Source organism: Homalodisca vitripennis, chromosome 6, assembly GCF_021130785.1.
Source record: "Homalodisca vitripennis isolate AUS2020 chromosome 6, UT_GWSS_2.1, whole genome shotgun sequence".
NCBI classification, from domain to species: domain Eukaryota; kingdom Metazoa; phylum Arthropoda; class Insecta; order Hemiptera; family Cicadellidae; genus Homalodisca; species Homalodisca vitripennis.
In genome coordinates, this window is record NC_060212.1 from 4866894 (window position 1) to 4883937 (window position 17044).

A 17044-nucleotide genomic window follows, 5' to 3' on the forward strand; every position below is an offset into this window, starting at 1 on the left:
CATTTCCGCCCATTGAAATCTTTTACTGTTTCGTTTAGGAGGACGATAGCAAAAGGTTCATAACACGAAACTCGTATTGGCTGGGCCGGCAGTTAACTTTACTATTACGCATAACTATACAATTTGTAGAAAATAAAAGAATTTGCATAAAAACCATTTAATTGAAATCATACGACAGATTAAAGAAATAGATGATGCCTCAAGCGGGAGAGGTGTAAGGTAAAATATGCCATCCTTTATTTAAAATACCCTAGGTAAACACCTGGATAATTCGTAAACATATATATATAAACATTCACCCGGCAAGTGAGAGATCCGGGTTCGAGTCCCGGCGGAGCAAGTACTTTTTGCGATTCAATGTTTATTGAAATAAATTAAATTCGGCTATTGCCATTTATACAAATTTAATGAATGTAAATAGAAGTCATTTGACACGTATTTGGTCTTCCGATCATATGTTAGTTTGGTTATTTAAACACATATGTGAAAGAAACGGCCAAATACAAAATAATTGAATCGTAAAAGGTAAGCGCTCTGTGGTGTAATGGTAGCACATTCACCCGGCAAGTGAGAGATCCGGGTTCGAGTCCCGGCGGAGCAAGTACTTTTTGCGATTCAATGTTTATTGAAATAAATTAAATTCGGCTATTGCCATTTATACAAATTTAATGAATGTAAATAGAAGTCATTTGACACGTATTTGGTCTTCCGATCATATGTTGGTTTGGTTATTTAAACACATATGTGAAAGAAACGGCCAAATACAAAATAATTGAATCGTAAAAGGTAAGCGCTCTGTGGTGTAATGGTAGCACATTCACCCGGCAAGTGAGAGATCCGGGTTCGAGTCCCGGCGGAGCAAGTACTTTTTGCGATTCAATGTTTATTGAAATAAATTAAATTCGGCTATTGCCATTTATACAAATTTAATGAATGTAAATAGAAGTCATTTAACACGTATTTGGTCTTCCGATCATATGTTAGTTTGGTTATTTAAACACATATGTGAAAGAAACGGCCAAATACAAAATAATTGAATCGTAAAAGGTAAGCGCTCTGTGGTGTAATGGTAGCACATTCACCCGGCAAGTGAGAGATCCGGGTTCGAGTCCCGGCGGAGCAAGTACTTTTTGCGATTCAATGTTTATTGAAATAAATTAAATTCGGCTATTGCCATTTATACAAATTTAATGAATGTAAATAGAAGTCATTTGACACGTATTTGGTCTTCCGATCATATGTTAGTTTGGTTATTTAAACACATATGTGAAAGAAACGGCCAAATACAAAATAATTGAATCGTAAAAGGTAAGCGCTCTGTGGTGTAATGGTAGCACATTCACCCGGCAAGTGAGAGATCCGGGTTCGAGTCCCGGCGGAGCAAGTACTTTTTGCGATTCAATGTTTATTGAAATAAATTAAATTCGGCTATTGCCATTTATACAAATTTAATGAATGTAAATAGAAGTCATTTGACACGTATTTGGTCTTCCGATCATATGTTAGTTTGGTTATTTAAACACATATGTGAAAGAAACGGCCAAATACAAAATAATTGAATCGTAAAAGGTAAGCGCTCTGTGGTGTAATGGTAGCACATTCACCCGGCAAGTGAGAGATCCGGGTTCGAGTCCCGGCGGAGCAAGTACTTTTTGCGATTCAATGTTTATTGAAATAAATTAAATTCGGCTATTGCCATTTATACAAATTTAATGAATGTAAATAGAAGTCATTTGACACGTATTTGGTCTTCCGATCATATGTTAGTTTGGTTATTTAAACACATATGTGAAAGAAACGGCCAAATACAAAATAATTGAATCGTAAAAGGTAAGCGCTCTGTGGTGTAATGGTAGCACATTCACCCGGCAAGTGAGAGATCCGGGTTCGAGTCCCGGCGGAGCAAGTACTTTTTGCGATTCAATGTTTATTGAAATAAATTAAATTCGGCTATTGCCATTTATACAAATTTAATGAATGTAAATAGAAGTCATTTGACACGTATTTGGTCTTCCGATCATATGTTAGTTTGGTTATTTAAACACATATGTGAAAGAAACGGCCAAATACAAAATAATTGAATCATAAAAGGTAAGCGCTCTGTGGTGTAATGGTAGCACATTCACCCGGCAAGTGAGAGATCCGGGTTCGAGTCCCGGCGGAGCAAGTACTTTTTGCGATTCAATGTTTATTGAAATAAATTAAATTCGGCTATTGCCATTTATACAAATTTAATGAATGTATATATATATATATATATATATATATATATATATATATAGCGTTATTGTTAAGTATTGATAATAATTACAGTAAATAATGAATTGTAGCATTATAATATCAAATAAAAATAAAATGTTTATTATCATTATTTTTATTACGGTACGATTATATCCCAAGCAGTGATTAGCGAGTTAGATGATTTGTTACCTCTGATTAACGGACCCATAATATTCATTGAAGATGTGAATTAATTTGTTAAATAAAATAATAATAGTTATAATAGTGTAATGATTAACAAAAGTGTCTTATCCTTTTTAAATACACCTACTAAAAGTAGTGTAAACTTGCAAACTTGTATCGACCAAAATTTTATTAAACATATGGGTGTATTCGGTGTAGATGTATTCAGAATTTTCCCTTTTGATATTGGTTTGAAGGTTCATTGTCTATTATGACTTGTAATAATAGGTAAAGAAAGTAGAGAAAGTGTACAAAATATAAACACAGTTGTAAATTGAAAATGTATTATAATTTAGTTAATAAGAAATTATTGATAATAAATTTAAATAAAATTAGTCAATGGATAACTAAAGATTGTTGTATTCAATTGTATGGATAGCTATAATCGATTCAATTTTGTTGGTGGGCGCTTATTATACTGAAGCCCGAAGTTATGGTTAGCGATGCCACATGTGCCGGGAAAGTCCTCGATTTTTGTGTCGCACCAACCATATGTCTAGTTCACACACATTGCATCTTGGACTGTCGGTGGCATGGCGCTGTAGCAGTACATTGTGAATAACAGTCACGGCCTGATCTAGCGAATGCGCATCAACTGTCTTAATGTGAAGGAAACAAGACATATTCTAAAATATCTCAAGTCAGTTCAAATGTTGTATTTAATAGTATGGATATTTATAATCGATTCAATTGTGTTGGTGGGCGCTTATTATACTGATACCCAAAGTTATGGTTACGTTAACTCTGCTTGTTTATTAAACCTATGTTTGTTTTTAACACTATTAATTGGTCTGTCCAACGTTAACTCGTACCAAAAAATCCATTATGTGAAATTTGTGGGAAAGAACAACTGTAACTGTGAGAGGAGCAAATATTGTCATCTTCAGTTTTCCTAATTTTGCTTATAATAATTTTTTTCATCACTGTAAATATAAAATCCATATTCTAATTGAAAACATATGATTGTTGTTGAGGACTATAGATACTTTTATATCGATTGATAGTCTAGGATTTGAGATGCGAATATTAGGTATCGATGATTATATTCTTCGATATAAAAAACCGGGTCGTTCGCTTATTGTACCCTACCCCAGCCATCAATTTTTCCCCCAGTATATGACGTATGTAAAATTGATATACCAAAAATAGGTGCGGCCTAAGAATGAGGTTGGTAATGTAATATGATATACAAATTTGTATAGAATATTTTATCGAATTCTGCAGCTACGTTTTTGAGGTAGGCCTACGGTTAATTATAAATTTGTTTTTTCTTTATTAGGCCTGTGAAATTAAGTACAGTTTGTTCATGAAAAGTGGATTATTAGTTTTAGAATTCCCGTTAAGTAGATTCTATTGATTATTTTTGTATTTGTTCATTTTTTAAAATTTAATTTAGTTTTACTGAACTGGTTCAGGAACTAGGTTAATGATAGTTAAGGAACTTGGTCAGGAGTAGTTCATGAACCAGGTTTTGATTCGTGTCAGAGGATTACCTCTTCTATCTATGGAATCTATGGCCGGTTTTAAACTGCTGGTGTGAGTGAGGTTATGTGGGAGTGTGACAATAAAACTACCTAAGTGGGGTTTTCCCTTATCAATTGATTATACAATTTGAAATTTAATAAAGTGGTACTATCTATAGTTATACATAACGCACTTGAAGATTTCAACTCAGACTTTATAGATGACAACACCGAAGATAAAGATCACTTATTTGTTATAATTCAGTAAGTTTACACTCAAATGTCACAAAGATAACTAAACCGAAGTGCAATGTGAAGTGACTGTAGAGATTCTTCAAACACTAAGAACGTTTTTTTTTTTTTTTTTTTTTTTTTTTTTTTTTTTTTTTTTTTTTTTTTTTTTTTCTGTTTATAATAAAGGCTCGGGTATACTCCCATGCAGCCTCGTGGTTCACTGTGTTGTTAAACCTCTGTGGTAATTTAATTGGGAAGAATTAGTTATTTTTATAAGTTTATGGTTTAATGTATTGGACATATATGTTTTGTGTACCTATACTGTTTGTGTTTGTTAATACATAGCGGGATTACTATGGGATTCTATAGATGGATATTATGGATTTGGGGAGTCTTCCCGCCAGGGGTCCTTCAGGCATTCCTAATCCGAAATATGGACCACGGATATAAAGGCCAAAACCAGGATACATATATGTATTGTGTTTTGTTATTAAATGTATTTGTTTATGGTCCTGAGAAAGTTATTTATTTCTTTATATACTTTTGTGTCTTCTAATTTCATTAAATACGTTAAGTTAATATTAGATATTGATGTTACATTTTTAATTACCTTAAAGCACCGATCTCTTGCATATTCGTAGGCTGGGCATTGTAAAATTACATGGTCTAGTGTTTCTCGTTGAGCTTGAGTGCAGCTTAGACACAATGGTGTGAAATATTTTTTTATATTATATAGTCTAGCGTTTACCTTAGCATGTCCAAACCTTAATCTTATTATATTTACCACTTCTCTTCTGTTGAAGTCTGCAATACTATACCATCGATTATGAATAGTCGTTGTCTGAATTTGCTTATACCATTGCGCTTTTTGTGATAGTTGGTACTCCTGTTCATTTTCTGCTGCAGACTTTCTCCGTTGGTAGGCTTTGAAATCATCTGGTGGAATGTAAATATTTGTTATCTTGTTGCCGTTTATTATTGAGTCTTTGGCTAGGCTATCTACGTATTCATTACAATAAATACCTGAGTGTCCCGGGATCCATTGGAATGTTACATTTTTACCACTTTTAATAACTTCATAGATAATACTTACTGGTATGCCTTCTCCTTTATAGCTGTTATAGACTTTATCGAGTGCTTGTATAGCTGCTTGTGAATCGGTAAATATTACTATATCTTGTTGTTCTATTGAATTAAAGGTTTGTGTTGCTTTTAAAATAGCAAGTAGTTCAGCTGAGTAACTGGAAACCTGATTTTCTAATGAAAACTTACCTATGATGTCCAGCTCTGGGACATAGTAAGCTGCACCTGTCCCCAATGTGGATTTTGATCCATCAGTGTAGAAGTGCAAATGTTGTTCATAGTTGGTATTGATTAGTTCCAAAAAGGTTTGTTTGGTAATTGTGCTATTGCTTACCTTTTTTGAAGTATGTGGATTGTCTATGTTGTGCTTAAATTTAATATTGTTGGTCATCATTAATATTGGATAGTTGAAATCCCAAAAGGTTTTGTAACTTTCCTTTTTTAATATATTTAAATCTAAGGAATGAATTTTTGATATAGATTGTATGTACAGTGGCTGATTTTTTTTCTTCCAGTATGGCATACAGTCTGTCAACATTTTAAGAAACATTAAACTTCTGTATGCTGGATGATTTTCATGAGTTATGATTTTATAAATCAATTTATCACACAGAAACTTTCTTCTGTTGCTTAAGGATTGAATACCGGCTTCTGCTTGTAGAGCAATAATTGGTGTTGTTTTAAAAGCGCCTAATGATATTCTTATGGCTTGGTTTTGGATTGAATCTAGTTTTTTTAATTCTTTTCTACATGCATGTCCATAAAGAAATGCTCCATAATCTAATTTTGCTCTTATTAAGCTTTTATATATAATTAGTGCAAACTCAGGTGTTGCACCGTTAATGCCACAAACTACAGACTTTATTATATCAATGTCTTTTTGGCATTTTACAAACAATTTATTAATATGAATTTTGAAATCTAACTTATTGTCTATAATCATACCTAATAGTTTAATAGAACTTACTACAGGTATTATTTGATTATTAATTGTAATTAGTTTATCGGTGTTAATGTTTTTTTTTCGTGTGAATATTATTACCTTACTTTTGGTTGCATTGAATTCTAGATGGAGTTGACTGAAGTTTGATTGTACAGTGCTGAGGGTGTGTTGCATGTTTGTGTAGACTGCCTCGATATGTTTTCCAGAGGAGTATAACACAATGTCATCTGCAAATTGAAGTGATTTTACATAATTAGGAATATAATCATTAATGTGTGCTATGTACAGTGCGAACAACAAGGGACTTAGAACACTACCTTGCGGTAATCCTTTATTAGTGACCCTAGTTATAGTTGACTTAGAGCTAATTAAAATTAATTGTCTATTGATTAGCCATGAATTAATATGGGAAATAAATTTACATGGAATATTATAACACTTCAGCTTTTCTATTAATTCTGGTATGTGTACTGTATCATAAGCATTTGATAAATCTAAAGAGGCAGCAATAGTAGTTTCATTGTAAGTCAGTGCAGTTTGAATTTCTGAAACAAAATTAATTAAATAATCATTACATCCTATTCTTTTCCTAAATCCATATTGGGTATTTGGTAGAATGTTAGAGTTTTCAACAAACCATTCCAGTCTACTTTTAATAATTCTATTAAATAATTTTAGTATGCAGGGTATTAACGATATAGGCCTATATGAAGTCTCCAAATGTTTATTTTTTTCCGGTTTCAAGATGGCTATAATTCTGCTTTGTTTCCACTTACTTGGTAATTCTATACTTCCATTCCATATATTATTGAATATATTTAGGATATATAATCGAGCAACGAGTGGTAGATGTCTTAACATGCTGTAAGATACTCCATCTAAACCAGGTGTTGTATCTTTCCTCTTAAAATCTATGGCTACATTTAGTTCTTTAATACTAAAATTAGTTTCTATAGGAGAAGCATTTTCATAGAAGGTGTACCTGGGAATAATTATCTCGCTTTCCATGGGAACTGAATCCGGAACTATATGGCACATGAATTTGTCACAAAGATCGTTGTCTTCAAAGATTGAAGAAATTGTATTTGCCTTATTATTAGTTTTAAGTTTTTTAATTATTTTCCATGCAAATGAGGAGTTATTTTTGTCATTAATTTTTTGACATAAATTTTCCCAACCTTGTTTTTTAGCTATTCTAATTACTTCCCTAGCTTTAATTTGTGCAGCTTGATAGTTTTGATAATTGAGAGCAGTCATACAGTTTTTAAATTTACTAAATGCAAGCCTTCTGCTGGCAACAGCTTGAGAGCAAGCTTCATTCCACCATTGTTTTGGTGTAAATTTAGGCCTATTAATTGCTGTATTGTACTTTGGTATTGCTTTGTCTGCTGCTAATTTAATTATACTAAACATTTCATCCCATTGTTTTTCCAATGGGATGTCTGGCAGTTCATTAGTCAATTTTTCAACAGTCTCTGTATATAGAGACCAATTTGCCTTTTTAAAGTTCCATTTATTATTAGTATTAAAATAACTTGTATGTACATTGGAGTCATTAGATAGGGAATTAATATTAAATTGCATGAATATAGGCAGGTGATTGCTGCCTAACGAATCATTACCTACCTCCCATACGTCTACTAAGGCATGAAGATTGGGTGTGGCGAAGGTCAGATCTATTGTAGATGCTTGGTGGTGAAGGGTTGGTAATGTTGTATGGTTTTTATTATTTAATAGTATGAATTTTGATTCATTATACTCATTGAAAATTATATTACCTCTGTGATTTGCTTTGCTCGAATTCCAATAAGGGTGATGGGCATTAAAATCACCACATAACAAAGTATAACCTTCATCTTGGTTAAATAGTTCGTGCCAAAAACTATTCCTAATCTTATTATTTGTGCAGTAAATATTATAAATGATAATAGGTCTCTTGTAATTATTTACCTGTATTGCTTGCATTTGTGTATAGTTATCGTTGTATTCTGTAACAACATTATATGAAATTGACTTATGTATAATGAAGGAGGTTCCTCCATATCCATCAGGTCTGTTAAGGTTATGTACAATGTAATTATTATCTAATAGGTTATCATTATTTTGTAACCAAGATTCTTGGATAATACCTATGTGGATCTCCTTTTTTGTAAATAAATGCATGACCTCAGGCCATTTAGGCTTAAGAGACCTTGCATTCCACTGTACTATGTTAAGTTTATTTGTTACCATTCTTATTTACTAATTTCGTTTGTTGAGATAGGCCTAACTGTTTGTTACCTGGCGATGTTCCAGGAGTAGATTTTATTTTGATATTTGGTGAATTTATTTTCTGTTGAACTGTTGTACCAGTCTTTAAATAGCTTAGTAAGATTTCATCAACTTGTTTGAGATTGGTGATGTTTGTAGAGTTCAATTTATTTCTAATTTCCTCAATTTTTATTTTCAGAAGTGATGTGAGGTGGGACTTATCCTGAACACTAAGTCTATCATCCTGAACTGGTTTGGTAGGCGGATTGGTTTTATCTACAATAGGCCTACTTATTTCTTTAGGTTTATATAAACTACTATTTCTGATGGGCCTACGATAGCTAGTTCTACTAACCTTAAACTGTGAAGAAAACGGTTGCTGGCTGGATGAACTTGGTTCTGAGACTGCAAGCAGTGGTGTATACCTATTACTTACATTTAATTGACTGATAGGTGTTGATGCCTGTGAGCTTGGTAGTGTTGGGTAGATTTCATCATCAGTGAAGTCTAATTGGGCGACCTGTGAATAAGATAGGCCTAGTAATCGAGATGGTTTACCTTGTTTTTTATAAGTAATAGGAAAATACTGTGCTGCCACATGATAACCTTCTTTCATGAGACTCATCCGATCTTTAATATTTTTTTGCCTTATATACTCTGGGCAATATTTAGAGTTACTGCTATGTGAATCACCGCAGTGAACACACTTGCGGGGAGCCTGACAAGGATCTGTGTGGAAGGGTCCAGCACAGTCCCTACATATTCTAGGTTTATTACAAGGTGAGTTCGCTACGTGTCCATAGGCAAAACAACGATAACATTGTTTCACTCTGATCATGTAGGGGTCTACCTTCATACGAACATAATTAAGGTACACAAAATCTGGTAATTTTTCAGCCTCGAAGGTTATTTTAACAAAATGAGTGTTAGTGAGTTGGTCATTACCATACACTCTACGTCTGATCCTTTCAGCCTGAATGATTGGGTATATTGACGATGCCTCAGATAAAATTTCTAATTCACTTACCTCGGGCTCTGCATAGACTACACCGAGAGTGTGTACTCTAATTGAGGGTACAAATACATTAAATTCTAACAGATGTGGTGAATTTACTAAATTATTGGCTGCTATATAGTTTTTACAAATAACAGATATATTCTTACCAGCTCGTGTAATGTGGTCAATGTCCATATGATGTTTTTTAAGTATTTTTCCTACTGTAAATGGGTTTATTTTGTTCTTTTTTTTATCCTGTATGATTACCTCAAAAGGTCCTGAATTTTCAGGTTTATAGAGACGTTGTATGTGAGGCTTTTTAAGTGGTGGATTAAAATCATTGGTAGATTGAATTTGTTCTGAACAATCTGTGTCATTATTTTCTTGTACCCTTTTGTTTCCCCTGTTATTTAGATTTAGGTTAGAATAGTCATGATCTGTGGGCAAAATAGTACTTACTGCCTTTTGTATTTCCATGTCGCTCTCGACATGAGCTTCCATGGGCGAGGCTGAACCTGTCGACATGACAGGTCCAGCCTGAACAGGCTCAAAGTTAATAGCTTATATGTTAAGATATTTACAAAATATATAAAGTATTAAATATTTCTAGTTTGAGTTAGAGGTCAGTGTGATGTTAGACAAACAGTTATACACAAAGTAGTTACCACTACCAGAGTAATTGATCTGGACGTATGCACAGAGGTTTAACCTAAAATTACAAGTCAACGATCTGAGCACTTCAACAACCAGAGCGGGAATGTGTACTAAGAACGTATTACTCAAACAAACCACCTACTACAATACTGCCTATTGCATCTACAACGTGAACAAAACACCTTTCGTGTTACGTGTGTGTGGGGCGGAGCGTTTCCTGTTCGAAGGATGACTCACTCCAAAGCTCCAGTGTTGCCAACTATGCCGCCGGAAATTATGAAGTGAAAAAATATTTACCACTAGGTTTCTTAATCGAAGTTTGCATTTTTTAGGATCATTTAAATTAAAGAAACATTGCCTATTAGGACTTGTAATACTAGGCCTAGGTAATAAAAGTAGAGAAAGTGTACAAAATATATAGAAAGTTGTAAATACAAAATGCATTATAATTTAGTTATAAAGGAAATAATTGATAATAATTATTTAAATAAAGCTAAACAGATTAGTCCATGGATAACTAAAGATCTCTTAAGTAAAATTAACACTAAGAAACAAATTTATAAAAAAGATCTTATGACGATGTTTTTAAAAATTACCATAGATATTGTAAAATATTGAAAAATTAAATTTTTAATAAAAAACAACTATTTGGCAAATAGACTAATTAATGGTGGCAACGACATTTCTAAACAATGGAAGGTTATAGATGAAATTCCAGGAAGAAGGAGAAACTAAGGTGTAGATTAGATTACGCTGTATAGTGGGGAGGCGGTTGTTGATGAGATGTGGATAGCAGAGCTTATTAATTATGATCTTATCTTAAAGTGGAGAAAACAAGATATATTCTACAATATTTAAGTCAGTTCAAATGTTGTATTCAAAACTATAGATATTCGATTGGACGGTATTGTTGAAAGCTTATAACACTACAGTCCGAAGTTATAGTTACATTAGCTTTGCTTAGTTATTAAACTTGTTTTTTACACTAGTTATTGGTTTGTTCAAAGTTTCATTCAATTTGTATTGTTTCTCTGAAAAAATAAAAGATTTTTAGGTCATTAAAATGACAAATAACGTTTTTTTATTACATTCAAAGTGGAACTAATTTTCTTTCAATAAAGCATGAAGTTATAGTTAGGTGAATTTAAAATATTTGTATTTTTTCAACTTGCATTTTCCTATAACGCAGCTGACATTCGTGATCTGACCATTTAGAATTTTATTTTTTACTTATAGGTACTACCTCGAGGGATATTTCGCATCTTTTGTCGGAATTTATGTCATGCTTATGTGAAATTTTATTCTTAAATGGTGTAAATAAATTAAATTAAGAAAATCTTTTTATTTTTTTACAATTCCTCAATTTCAACATTATTGTGAATATACGCATCCATAGACAGTGTAAAGGATGACGTCAGCAACAACCAATAGTAGGTTAACTTACGATCATCACCTATCACGTGATGCACGTAGAACAATGAAATATTACTCCGCGCGAGAAAAGTAGTTCTACAATTTATGTTTAATAACTTTGTTATTTGTCATTTCCGCTAATTGAAACTTTTCATTGTTTTGTTCAGAAGGACAATAGAAACACGAAACTCGTATTTGCTGGGCCGGCAGTTAACTTCACTATTATACATAACTATACAATTTGTCGAGAACGAAAAAAAATTACTTAGAAACAATTTAATTGAAATCAGACAAATGATTAAAGAAATATATAATGTTTAAAGTGGGATAGATGTAAGATGAAATATGCCATCTATTATTCAAAATACCTAGGACAAGACCAGTAAAATTCTTAAACGTATATAACATGAAATCATCTTGATTATTATATATACACCCACAAACAATAATCTTGTTTCCTTTATTTCATATTGTATACGTTAATTGGTATAAGTTTTATTCCGTTGTTATTTAAAGTCTGTATATATTATTCACCTAAGCCCAAAATTACAAATATAAAACATTTTGGTTTAGTTGGGAAAGTGCACTATATGTAACAAGTAGGAAGTATAAAGACATATCTCCACCTTGGTGTGACTCCCGACGTGAAACTGGCCATAGATTCCATCAGTAAAAAGAACGAGCAGATGGAAACGGACCTAGTTCCCAACTGAATCCTAACCTAGTTCATCATATTAAACCATATAAAATCAATAATAATTTTATAACAAAAATAGGCCTAGCCTAAGAATGAGGCTTATATTGTAGTATAGTAGACCATGTATTTAATGTGTAGGCCTATAGAAAGCTCTATCTAAATCGGCTTGTACTTTCTTGAGGTATGGCCATCCATATTTTTTTCCCAGTATTCCACGTGTAAAATCGATGTATCTTCGAAAACAGAAGCCGCCTATGAATGAGGTTTACATCGTATTATAGAAGACTGTGTCTCAAATGTGTATAGAAAGTTCTATAAAAATGGGCTCGTACGTTTTTGAGGTACATCTATCCATAGATTTCGTTGTCCAGTATTTCACAGATAAAATCAATGTTCTCCAAAAATAGACTCGGCGTATGAATGAGGCTTACATTGTAGTATAGTAGACTGTGTCTCGAATGTGTATAAAAACTTTTGTCAAAATCGTCTAGTACGTTTTTGAGGTATAGCTATCCATAGATTCCGTTGTTCAGTATTTGGCATGTAAATTTCGGAAAATAAGCGCAGCCTAAGAATGGAGGTACTAATATAATACTGTATTTTACGTACGTTTTTGAGGTACGGTCATTTATAGATTTGTTTTTTTCTTTATTTGGCCTAAAAATTGAGTACACTTTGTTCATGAAAACCGGTATTTTTAGTTTTAGAATGCCAGTTAAGTTTATTTTATAGATTTTTTTAGTATTTGTTGAATTTAAATAAACTATTAAAGAGTTGTCATAGCTACAAATGTAACATGATCAACTGTTGTAGAACCTGAAGATTTATACACGATGTAAAAAAACGTTTGCACTGACTATGTATATTAAGATTTTATGTGTAATTCGGAACAAAAATTAAGAAAAAACTCCACATCGCTTAGTAACTATACAAAAAATGTTCCATAAGACTTGGTAAAAGCGTCTATGTCAGAAGGTATTAGACTATATCAGAACAAAATGCTTTAGTGTTTTCAAAGTGGAAGCAATTTAATATTTGTTTTATAAAATATTAAATAAATTTGTTTTCATCCAATATTTTTTACTACACAAAAAAGTTTTTAAGAGAATTTTCTCTTCAAGGATATCTCGTTCGTAAAAATCGGTTAAGAAATAGAATTTATTAGGTAGGTCTCTCATTAAACATGCAAACAAAATAGCCCATAATTTACCAACATTTGAGCAGCTGTCACCGTAATTAAATTGGAACACCGAACCTATCTATTTGACCTTTAACGTCTAATACATGTAAAGATAACGAAATTAACACATTTGTTTGCATACAGTCCATCTCATACAGGGATGCAACTTGACGAGTCCTAAGACATTATTCTTTCTAGTAATAGCTAACCTACTTAACTCACTCTTGTAGTAAAATTAAATTGATTTCCTTGTATGGTTTAATTGTCTTACTATGTTTAGATACTATCACGAAATGCCATTCCTATTCCAACTTTTACAATCGCTTTGAAAATTGCGTGCGTTGTCGGGAGTGACAATTAGTTTGTAAGAAACATGATTCCGGGTTAGAATATGTTTATAAGTGATTAATGTTATTATTTATTTACATTATGTAAAAAAACACACAAACTAATATCTTCAAAAATCCAATTTTAGAAATATTGACTAAACATATTATTTGATTTAAGCAACGTATCAAATTTATTTATTCATTGCAAGGAGACACGTTTAAGTGATAATAAAGACCCAACAGAGATTTAAATCACGAGTAGAGATGCCAAGCGGGTCTTGCTGTGTTTATGGCGGTATCGCGAGTAACAGTTTGGAAAAATAAGAGGAACGGATCTGAGCCGGGCATTTGTGTCTTTGACATAATCCTGAAAAGTTGTATCTGCAGTTTGCCAATTCACTAGTAGGTTTTGTTCAGGCACTTTTTATCCGCTTGCTGCAACATTTATTTTATCACGTTTTTCAAGGCTATAGGAGACTACTTTGTTGAACAGGGTGGAGTAAGACCATACACGTTGTTTGAAGAAGTTTTGCAAAACGTGATCATGAATTAAATTACCTCTCGCTGTAAAATACAGCAGTCGCTGTCTACAATTGCTTTATTACGTCCATCAATTGGTGATGACCGAAAACGAGATGGTAATGAAAAATTTGGATGTCTACCCTCATCATGTTGAATTTCACTATTGAACAAAATGAAAAAAAGCAAAATACTTTCGAGTTTTGAAATATAAATCCCTTATGGAAATCCGTTATTTTAAACAAGCATTAGAAGTTTTGTTGTTGGTGTAATAGGAGACAATCCTAACTTTAATAATACAATAGTTAAAATTAGTTTTCTACTAACGAAATTTTGAACAAAAGCTGAAGCTACTCGTATTAAACTTGACTATATAGACTTAAAGCTCAATCTTGATTTATCCTCTTAAGAACAATTTAAACACTTAAACATAATTAGAACCTTACATTTGTTATATTAATTTAACTACTAGTTACGTGCGGATTCCCGCGAAATTTCTTGTTCTAAAACAAGAGGCAACAAAAACAAATAAAAAAATACATTCTAAACACTCCATAGATAAGTGATAGTCACTGTAGGATATTCTAATCTCCTCATCTATTTTAGATTTAAGTTGGAGATAAGTACCTGTGGATTCACTTAAATTTCTCTTCAGCATTCTATGTTATTTTATTGAATAGCTCCAATGATTACAGGACAATTTGAATTATTCAGAGCACTGGAGGAATTCTAATGATTTAGCTATTAGAGTTTCAGTTAGTGCGCTTATGTTGTAATAAATTATGGGGCTCTAAGTAGTTTGGAAAGAAAAGTACGTATATTTTAGGTACGTGTTTCAGTGCTCGTGGTCAACAGCTTCAGACGTGGGGCGATGATTATAATGTTAGGCTTTGCACGTGTATAGGCGCTACTTGTAACAAATCTCCGACACCAAAATTGAGTTTCCTGTGTTACTCTGGCCAAGAATATATCAAACAGTGTGTATTTATAGTCATTATAATGTATTCCGGTCTTGGTATATCTGGTACCGTAGTTGCGTTCGTCTTGTCTCTACAGTAAAGCAAGTATATGTCCGTTTCGGGCTTACTTCTGTCATAAAAACATCTAATGCGGGATTTATAGGCTATGTTTTTAAATATATTGTAAAATTGCGACAGTAACTTTATCTTTGATATCTTCGTCACAGTACTAACCATGCATTGCATACTTAATATTAGCTAAAAGTAAAATGGAGTTAAATGTATGACATTACCAACGCTTTTTAAAATGTTTGATCCTGATAAACTCTGTGCTCTACAGCAATAATTAAATTAATCAATCAAATAGTTGAGCTGTAATAATATAACGTTTAATTATAACAGTTATGTTTAACATAGTGTTCCATTTCATACCATATGTTTTTTGGGTACTTTGGGATTATACCGACCACACCAGTATGAAGAACACAAAAATATCAATTTATAGAAACAAACATGATAGAACGAAAAAACAACTCTTTAATTACAAAATTACAAGCATTTCCAGGTATTGTGATCGGTATTGTTGTCGCTTTTATCTTATCTTTCTCGAGAATCCCGATTACGGCAGGCCGCGCGGCATCACGTGATTATTTAAGTTTTTTGCACGGTACATAATTGCCTTTCCATTACAATTCAATTTATATTTCTGATCAGCCACCTAGAATTTGATATTTTACTGATAGTACTATCTCGAGGGATGTTTTTCTTCCATTGACATCAGTGCGGCGCAGCACCGCACTCGCATTTTGGGTGGCAGAGTGGGATCAAGAATAAAACCAGTTTTGAGTGTTTTTTTTTTTTTCAAGAAAGAGTTTAGTTTTTGTTTGGTAATGTTTGTTTCTGTAGAATTTCTGTGTTTGGAGAAATGTAGGGGTAAAACACGGAAATACAACAAAGCGACGCACCAGCTGAACGGGCGGCGAGACTCTGCAATCACGTTATCTACTAGACCGCTCGACTTTGACCTCTGTCTGAGAATAAGGAGGGGTTTGCGATAAGACAATTCCTGTTTTATATTGACGAAATATTGTTCTACACTAATCTAGTAATCAGTAGAAGCAAAATGTCAAATAACGATTCATGTCTGGGTGTGGTCGGTATAATCCCAAAGTACCGTTTTTTGTAATGCATTTCTTTCTTATGGGAATTTTGCAACTTAAAAAGATAGTGGGCTAGTGGTCGGAGTCTGAGGTCAGAAAAATCATTCTTTCGTGCGCCTTCAGGACACAAGATAGACCAATTTACTAAATCTACTGTATACATCTTTCTTCTATGATTTATGCTGGGAATCGAAGAATCAATCAGTCAGAATATCACACGTAAGAATGTAAAAAAAACGTAAATTAAAGCAAAACAAATCAAAGAAAAGTAAACCAAATCAAAGTAAAATAAAGCAAAGCAGATAAAACGAAATAAAGTAAGGGAAGGTAATGTAAAATAAAAACAAAGTAAGGTATGTGTTATTTTGCCAGGCGAAATCGTCAAAATAATCAATTGGAAGATGTGTGTTGATTTATTTGTTAAATAATCTCGTAATGTATTGTATAACAATTAGAACTAAAAGAAAATCCTTATTATTGTAGGGTAACTATGCAAAAAAGTTAAATAAAATATACCTAGTCCTGAAATCATAGCAGGTATTTTAAAAACCACGTGGTATTTCCTTATCTACTGTAGGTGTTCAACAAACCAGTGGTCTAAGAAATTTGTGAATTAAATTTAAATTAGTTTCATATTTATGTAAAACTCAAACAATTATCATAGATAGATTTGGTAGTAAACACGACTAATACAAAGACA

At 32.7% G+C, this 17044-nt stretch overlaps 1 long non-coding RNA gene across 1 annotated transcript; it reads left to right on the forward strand.

Annotated features, from left to right (window-relative positions):
• Positions 1-5193: 5193 nt before the first annotated feature.
• Positions 5194-9800, forward strand: LOC124364085. Its single transcript, XR_006922575.1, has 2 exons — positions 5194-5320; positions 7779-9800. It is a non-coding gene; the product is annotated as an uncharacterized LOC124364085 (long non-coding RNA).
• Positions 9801-17044: the final 7244 nt, after the last annotated feature.